Here is a 6,489-nt window from a genome sequence, read left to right as displayed (position 1 = left end):
GGGCTGCCGCCTTGGCAGGAACCAGTTTCGATCATGGTTCACTCTGACTCAATGTCCACTGCCTCCTTCGAGACAGAGGAGGTGTGATTGAAACTCTTTCTGATAGGGGATTATGCTGGCCGTTCCTAAGAGACCCTCAAAACACGCTTGGGTCTGCTGGGTCGGTAACTCGCGTCTGGGCGAGTTAAATCGTGGACCAAAGTTTTTTGTCGTCATAAGAGTCTGTGATATGCAGCTTGCCTGGCCTCTCTCCATGACCCTGTTTGTCATGGGTGACCCTACCAGACGCTTGAAGCCCCCACACAACATAGCTCCAAGGATCATTGGGATACACAAACTCCTCCACCAAAGTAAGGGGCCGGTCACACAGCCGTTTGCGGCTGAATCACGGCTAAAATTTTGCGTTTTTTTTTTTGCCCGTGGTTGCCCGCGATGGAAAATGCGCAAAATTGGCCAACCCGCTGTTCATTGGTGGTATGCCCGCAAAACAGAAGCCGGCGACTGTTCCGCTTCCTCATCGCGTCATTTCTGCGTCATTTTCTCGTGTGGACCACGGGTATAAAAGCTCCCGAGCCGGTGTTGTGCCCAAATCCGACTCCTATGCAACACCCCCACCCCCCACCCCCTCGCGTGAACGCACATTCTGCTGCGATTGCTTTTGACTTTTTCATCCGCGTTAACAAACGCATTTTGTAGAATACGATCGCACTTTATTGTTTAAATAAACGCGTTATATAGACTAGGATCTCCCAATTGTTATAATTAGCTCGCTTTATTGTTTTAATAAGCGTTTTATATAGAATACGATCGCTTTTGTTGGAAGCGCAGCAGAATGCGCGTTCACGCGAGGTGGGGAGGATTTACCGTTCGATTACGTTCAAAACAAAAACAAAGACGGAACGGTTTAAGTTGTATTACATTCCCAACAAATGCAAGACGAAGTGGTTCTGGTTATATGTTCGCCATTACATTCCCTAAAAGTGAGATAAAATGAGGTAAAAGTGGTTGTAGTAGCGAGGGGATGCAAATCTCGGCAGGGATGCATTTCTCGGATAACACCGGGCTGTAGAAATCATAACCACTCAAGACACAGTCCCGTGAAGATCAAGATTTCAAGCTATGGCATCATTTTTATTTTATTATCTTGAAAAGAAATGTCAAGAAATAAAAATGGATTAAGACGAGGTCACTACGCTGACAGGGATCCATGTTCACCTCCTTGACGTCTCGAGCACAACTGACGTGTGCTCGGCAAATCGCGCTGTATATACGCGGAGAAAGGCGTTTGACTGTCACACGCGTAACACGCTAATTTCACGTAATAACACAGCGATACAGGCGCAGAACATGCTATTACCATGCTCCACCCACGATTACCCGCTGAAATTTCCCGTCCTACCCATGTGTAACCACGCCCTGGCCGCGGCCAGAGCACGTCGTTCCTCGTCATTTCCGCGTCATTACCTCGTGTTGACCACGTGTGTGGCACGCGGTTTAACACGTGCTCAAACTTTTGAGCAGCTCAAAACTTTTTCGCGCGGCCAACCGCGTGTGAATTTCCGACCGCGAGTAAAGCACTGCTGTATCTCGTCTATATGGCGGTCTCAAAACGTCCAACAGCGCCCAACAGTGTCTGCTTCACGGCCAGAAATTTCTAGCCGTGGTTCAGACTCGATACGCTCATGAAAGGCTGTGTACCCGCGCTCTGAAGAATTGAGCAGCGCAAAACTTTTTCGCGCTGCCACCCGCGCGCGAATTTCCGACTGCGTGTTAAGCACCGCTGTATCTCGTCTGTGTGGCGATCTCAAAGCGTCCAATAGCGTCCGCCTCACAGGCAGAAATTTCTGGCCGTGATTCAGCCGCAAATGTCTGTGTGACCGGCCCCTAAGGTAGCATATCATGTGAACATGTGACTTCTTAATTTTGTCAGGAAAATTCCATGCTAGTAAGTTCCATTTTCCATTTTGTCAAATCCAGGCTTTTTTCCTAAGATACATTTCGTTAACGCCTTTCTGTCACGTGGCGTGGTGGAGTGGAAGGGGTGACCGGACCAGAACGGAGGCAGGAGGCAGGAAGGGAGAACTCATATGCGTTGACGATCATAAGTTTTATTTAACAAAATAAAAGTCGCCCAATACTCCGGGACCAAAACAGAACAATACAGAGTTCCTCCGGCACGAACTCAACAGGACAAGGCATAACAGACGGAAAATGTTTAAACCTAAAACAGGACAAGGCATAACAGACCTGGGATTGTGTAATGAGCCAGCGCCCGCCAAACCCAAAATCCAGCCTTAAATAGCAGACCAGCAATCAGCTGATCTGCTGCAGCTGAGTTCGGGGGCGCGGCAGACTGGTAGCCATGGCGACCGTGACAGAGCCCCCCCTTTAAGGGACAGCTCCTGAGGTCCCCAAAAAAGGAAAAAAAATAAAATACTACCTCACGCCCCGGGATGGTTCGACGCTCGGCAGGGTTTGGGGGGGCCGGCAGGCAAACTGGACCGGCAAACACGAGGACAGACAGAGAATCAGAACCGGCGAACACGAGGACAGACAGGGAATCAGAACCGGCGAACACGAGGACAGACAATCCAGCCTTAAATAGCAGACCAGCAATCAGCTGATCTGCTGCAGCTGAGTTCGGGGGCGCGGCAGACTGGTAGCCATGGCGACCGTGACAGAGCCCCCCCTTTAAGGGACAGCTCCTGAGGTCCCCAAAAAAGGAAAAAAAAAAAATACTACCTCACGCCCCGGAATGGTTCGACGCTCGGCAGGGTTTGGGGGGGCCGGCAGGCAAACTGGACCGGCAAACACGAGGACAGACAGAGAATCAGAACCGGCGAACACGAGGACAGACAGGGAATCAGAACCGGCAAACACGAGGACAGACAGGGAATCAGAACCGGCAAACACAGAGGACAGACAGGGAATCAGAACCGGCAAACACAGAGGACAGACAGGGAATCAGAACCGGCAAACACAGAGGACAGACAGGGAATCAGAACCGGCAAACACAGAGGACAGACAGGGAATCAGAACCGGCAAACACAGAGGACAGACAGGGAATCAGACCCGGCAAACACAGAGGACAGACAGGGAATCAGAACCGGCAAACACAGAGGACAGACAGGGAATCAGAACCGGCAAACACAGAGGACAGACAGGGAATCAGAACCGGCAAACACAGAGGACAGTCAAAATCGGCAAAAACAGGCGAGAATCAAAATCAGGACCGGCAAAACAGGAGAGAGTCAAAATCAGAACCGGCAAAACAGGAGAGAGTCAAAATCAGAACCGGCAAAACAGGAGCAGCGGAGTCGGACTGGCAGGCAGCGGAGTCGGACTGGCAGGCAGCGGAGTCGGACTGGCAGGCAGCGGAGTCGGACTGGCAGGCAGCGGAGTCGGACAGGCAGGCGTCAATTCCTTCCGGGACCCCATTCGAGGCACAGCAATGGCCACGACGGGCGGGGCCGTGGTTCGAACGGGCAGGGAGTCGAAGTCGGACTCAGTGGGCACTTGCCAAGCTGCGTTCTCCAGGTCTCCCCAAATCGCTCTGGGATCGTTCGCTGAGTTCTTGTCGTGGCTGGCTCATTCTGTCACGTGGCGTGGTGGAGTGGAAGGGGTGACCGGACCAGAACGGAGGCAGGAGGCAGGAAGGGAGAACTCATATGCGTTGACGATCATAAGTTTTATTTAACAAAATAAAAGTCGCCCAATACTCCGGGACCAAAACAGAACAATACAGAGTTCCTCCGGCACGAACTCAACAGGACAAGGCATAACAGACGGAAAATGTTTAAACCTAAAACAGGACAAGGCATAACAGACCTGGGATTGTGTAATGAGCCAGCGCCCGCCAAACCCAAAATCCAGCCTTAAATAGCAGACCAGCAATCAGCTGATCTGCAGCAGCTGAGTTCGGGGGCGCGGCAGACTGGTAGCCATGGCGACCGTGACACTTTCGTGAGGGAGACATTTTTCTGATCAATTAGTCCGTGGTGTGTTTTATTTAATTTTGTAACTATGTAATAAAAGTGATCAACTAAACTGCCCTCTTCTGCTATGTTTTCTTCGTTCAAATACTTGGCCAAAACCCAGAAGTTGGACAGGCGGCAAGACATCGATTATACAAACCAACATTTGGTGACCCTCGACATTAACATTCTATCTCAAAACAAAACAAAAAATCTAAATATTTTGGGTTTTATGGCTCTTTGAGTCTAAAAAGTTCCCGACCGCTGGTCTACATTAACCTCGATAAATGAGGTATTTTAGTTATTTGTAATAATATTTTTCGGTGCTTCATTTTTGGTTTTAAGCATTGCATTCACATTTTCGGTTCGTGACCAAAATTTTCATATTGGTGCATACCTAGTGGGGGTTTGGGGGTTTTAAGGGTTATTGTTCTATCTTCGTTATTTATTATCCATTATCCGTTATCGGTCAGTTCATAATACGCTACAAAGCCTAGGAGCCGGGACACTTACTCTCAGCCAAAAGGCCAAGCTAAGGTCCTAGCCCTAAAGACAGTTAATTTAAGACATTAAACCAGAAGCCTTCAGCTTGGCCCTTATAAGAGCAGTGACATTATAAAGGGGGAAAGAACACTTTACAATTAAAGGCAAATGTTGGGAACCTTGGCTAGGAGCCATATATGGCTCTTTTCATTAACACAAATACCTAAAAACCCCAGTAGACTAATTTGATTGGGTGAGCGGTTGAGGAGGGTGGATCTCTGCACAAAGAGCAAGGGTCAGTGCAGTCTATAAGCAGTATTTTGAGACATTTTTACAAAAGAACCGCTTTTTTAGGACAATGACAGTCAAAATGAGCATCAAGACAAATTATAAGTGGTATATTCATATTGATATGGGACACAAATTATTTTTTTAAAAGATTCGATCAAATCATCAAATGACACACAGTGATATAAAATATGCTGAGGAATTAGCTTTTTGTCTGGAGAGCTGGACTGGTGATTTCGTCTAAATATTTATATATTGAGGCTCTTTCAAAAATTGTTTTTAAAAATTTTGCCCCTGATTTTTCTTGTAAAGATAATTTTGTAACACGTGGTAGTAAAACTGGAGAAAACGTAACCCTTTTGAAGGCATGTTGGCCTGGGCTGCCAAAAATAATCATTCCATTAAGCCGAGAGGAGATGTCTGTCTGTGTTATTAAGGTGTTGAGAAAAAACATGCTGACAAATGAAACAAAAACAATTTCTGCTTCGTTTGAATATTGGGCAATGCAAAACAAGATGACATTTAGCCATAATTCATTTGCAGCACAGAAATTTTGTTTGCTTACCTTTTTAAGCAGGCGCCGAAGAGAGTTTTGGATTCCTTTTTGTTTTTCTGAATTGATCAACAGCTTGTTATGCGACACCAGACCTAACCCTTGGATTATATAATTTAAAGGTGATTACCTGGATTAGAGATGTGGATGCTTGACAGCGATATAGCCACTGTGTGTTTTGAGAGCCCCTCGGATTTATTTTCAGTCTGGCTTCCATAACCGTGAAATGCTGCCAAGCAAGAACCATATACATATACTTTAGTGTAACATGATTGATGAGTTTACTTGTCCTCATTGCTACGCAGTATGTACTAATCCCTCATTAGGTAATCACTTGTTTATCGTGGTTAATGGAGACCAGAACCGCCAGTGATAAGTGGATCTCCTTGAAGTAGTCCCAAACCTTTTAACCATTTGTTTTCCTTTTCTTCCACTCTGAGAATTTTGGACAGGTATTAATGGCTCGCGGCCACACAGGTGCTGTTCATTTTAGGTAGAAAGAACAATAACAAAGAGTCACCACAAATGACACAAATCCATACATCCATCCATCCATTATCTGCACCGCTTATCTTCAGTAGGGTCGCGTAGGGTTGCTGGGGTGCTGGAGCCCATCCCAGCCATCCTCGGGTAGTGCGCAGGGGACACCCTGAACTGGTTGCCAGCCAGTCACAGGGCACACAGCGACAGACAATTCTCTCGCTCATTCACACCTAGGGACAATTTGGACCTGACATGCATGTTTTTGGAATGCTGGTTTAAGATCAGGTAATTGTGTAATTTTGTAACTGTAATCCTGTGCAGTCTTTTGAGACATTTTTGTGATTAAGGGCTATATAAATAAATTTGACTTGACTTGACTTGACTTGGGAGGAAATCGGAGTGCCCGGATGAAACCCACGCAAGCACGGGGAGAACATGCAAACTCCACACAGGAGGTTCGATCTCATAACCTCAGAACTGTGCCACACACGCGCTAACCATTGCCCCGCCGTGCTGCCCCATGACACAAATCTACTCTATTTAATAGTTGACTGGAGATAATGTATTGCGACCAAAACAGAGTTAATTTTGGCGGGCCATGATGGTATGCTTCAGCAGCTCAAACAAAAAAAAAGTATTCTCTGCCAGCCACTGCTCTCGACAAAAATCAACTGGGGATAACGGATCCCGGCTACATCCATGTATTTT

The 6,489-nt window shown here is 47.0% G+C and overlaps 1 protein-coding gene across 6 annotated transcripts in view; it reads right to left on the bottom strand.

Annotated features, from left to right (window-relative positions):
* The window catches only part of cabp4 (calcium binding protein 4), a 115,600-nt gene extending 110,142 nt beyond the window's left edge, over positions 1 to 5,458 (bottom strand). For 5 of the 6 annotated variants that reach the window (XM_088342869.1, XM_088342865.1, XM_088342870.1 and 2 more), the window contains exon 1: positions 5,311 to 5,458. The gene's annotated coding sequence lies outside the window, so the exon portion shown is untranslated. The remainder of the gene's footprint in view (positions 1 to 5,310) is intronic. The other variant, XM_088342866.1, reaches the window with a different exon arrangement.
* Positions 5,459 to 6,489: the final 1,031 nt, after the last annotated feature.

This window comes from Urocampus carinirostris, chromosome 8, assembly GCF_059441175.1.
Source record: "Urocampus carinirostris isolate Australia breed hairy pipefish chromosome 8, RoL_Ucar_1.0, whole genome shotgun sequence".
Lineage (NCBI taxonomy): Eukaryota > Metazoa > Chordata > Actinopteri > Syngnathiformes > Syngnathidae > Urocampus > Urocampus carinirostris.
Note: the sequence above shows the minus strand (reverse complement) of the source record. Positions and strands in the feature narration are given on the sequence as shown.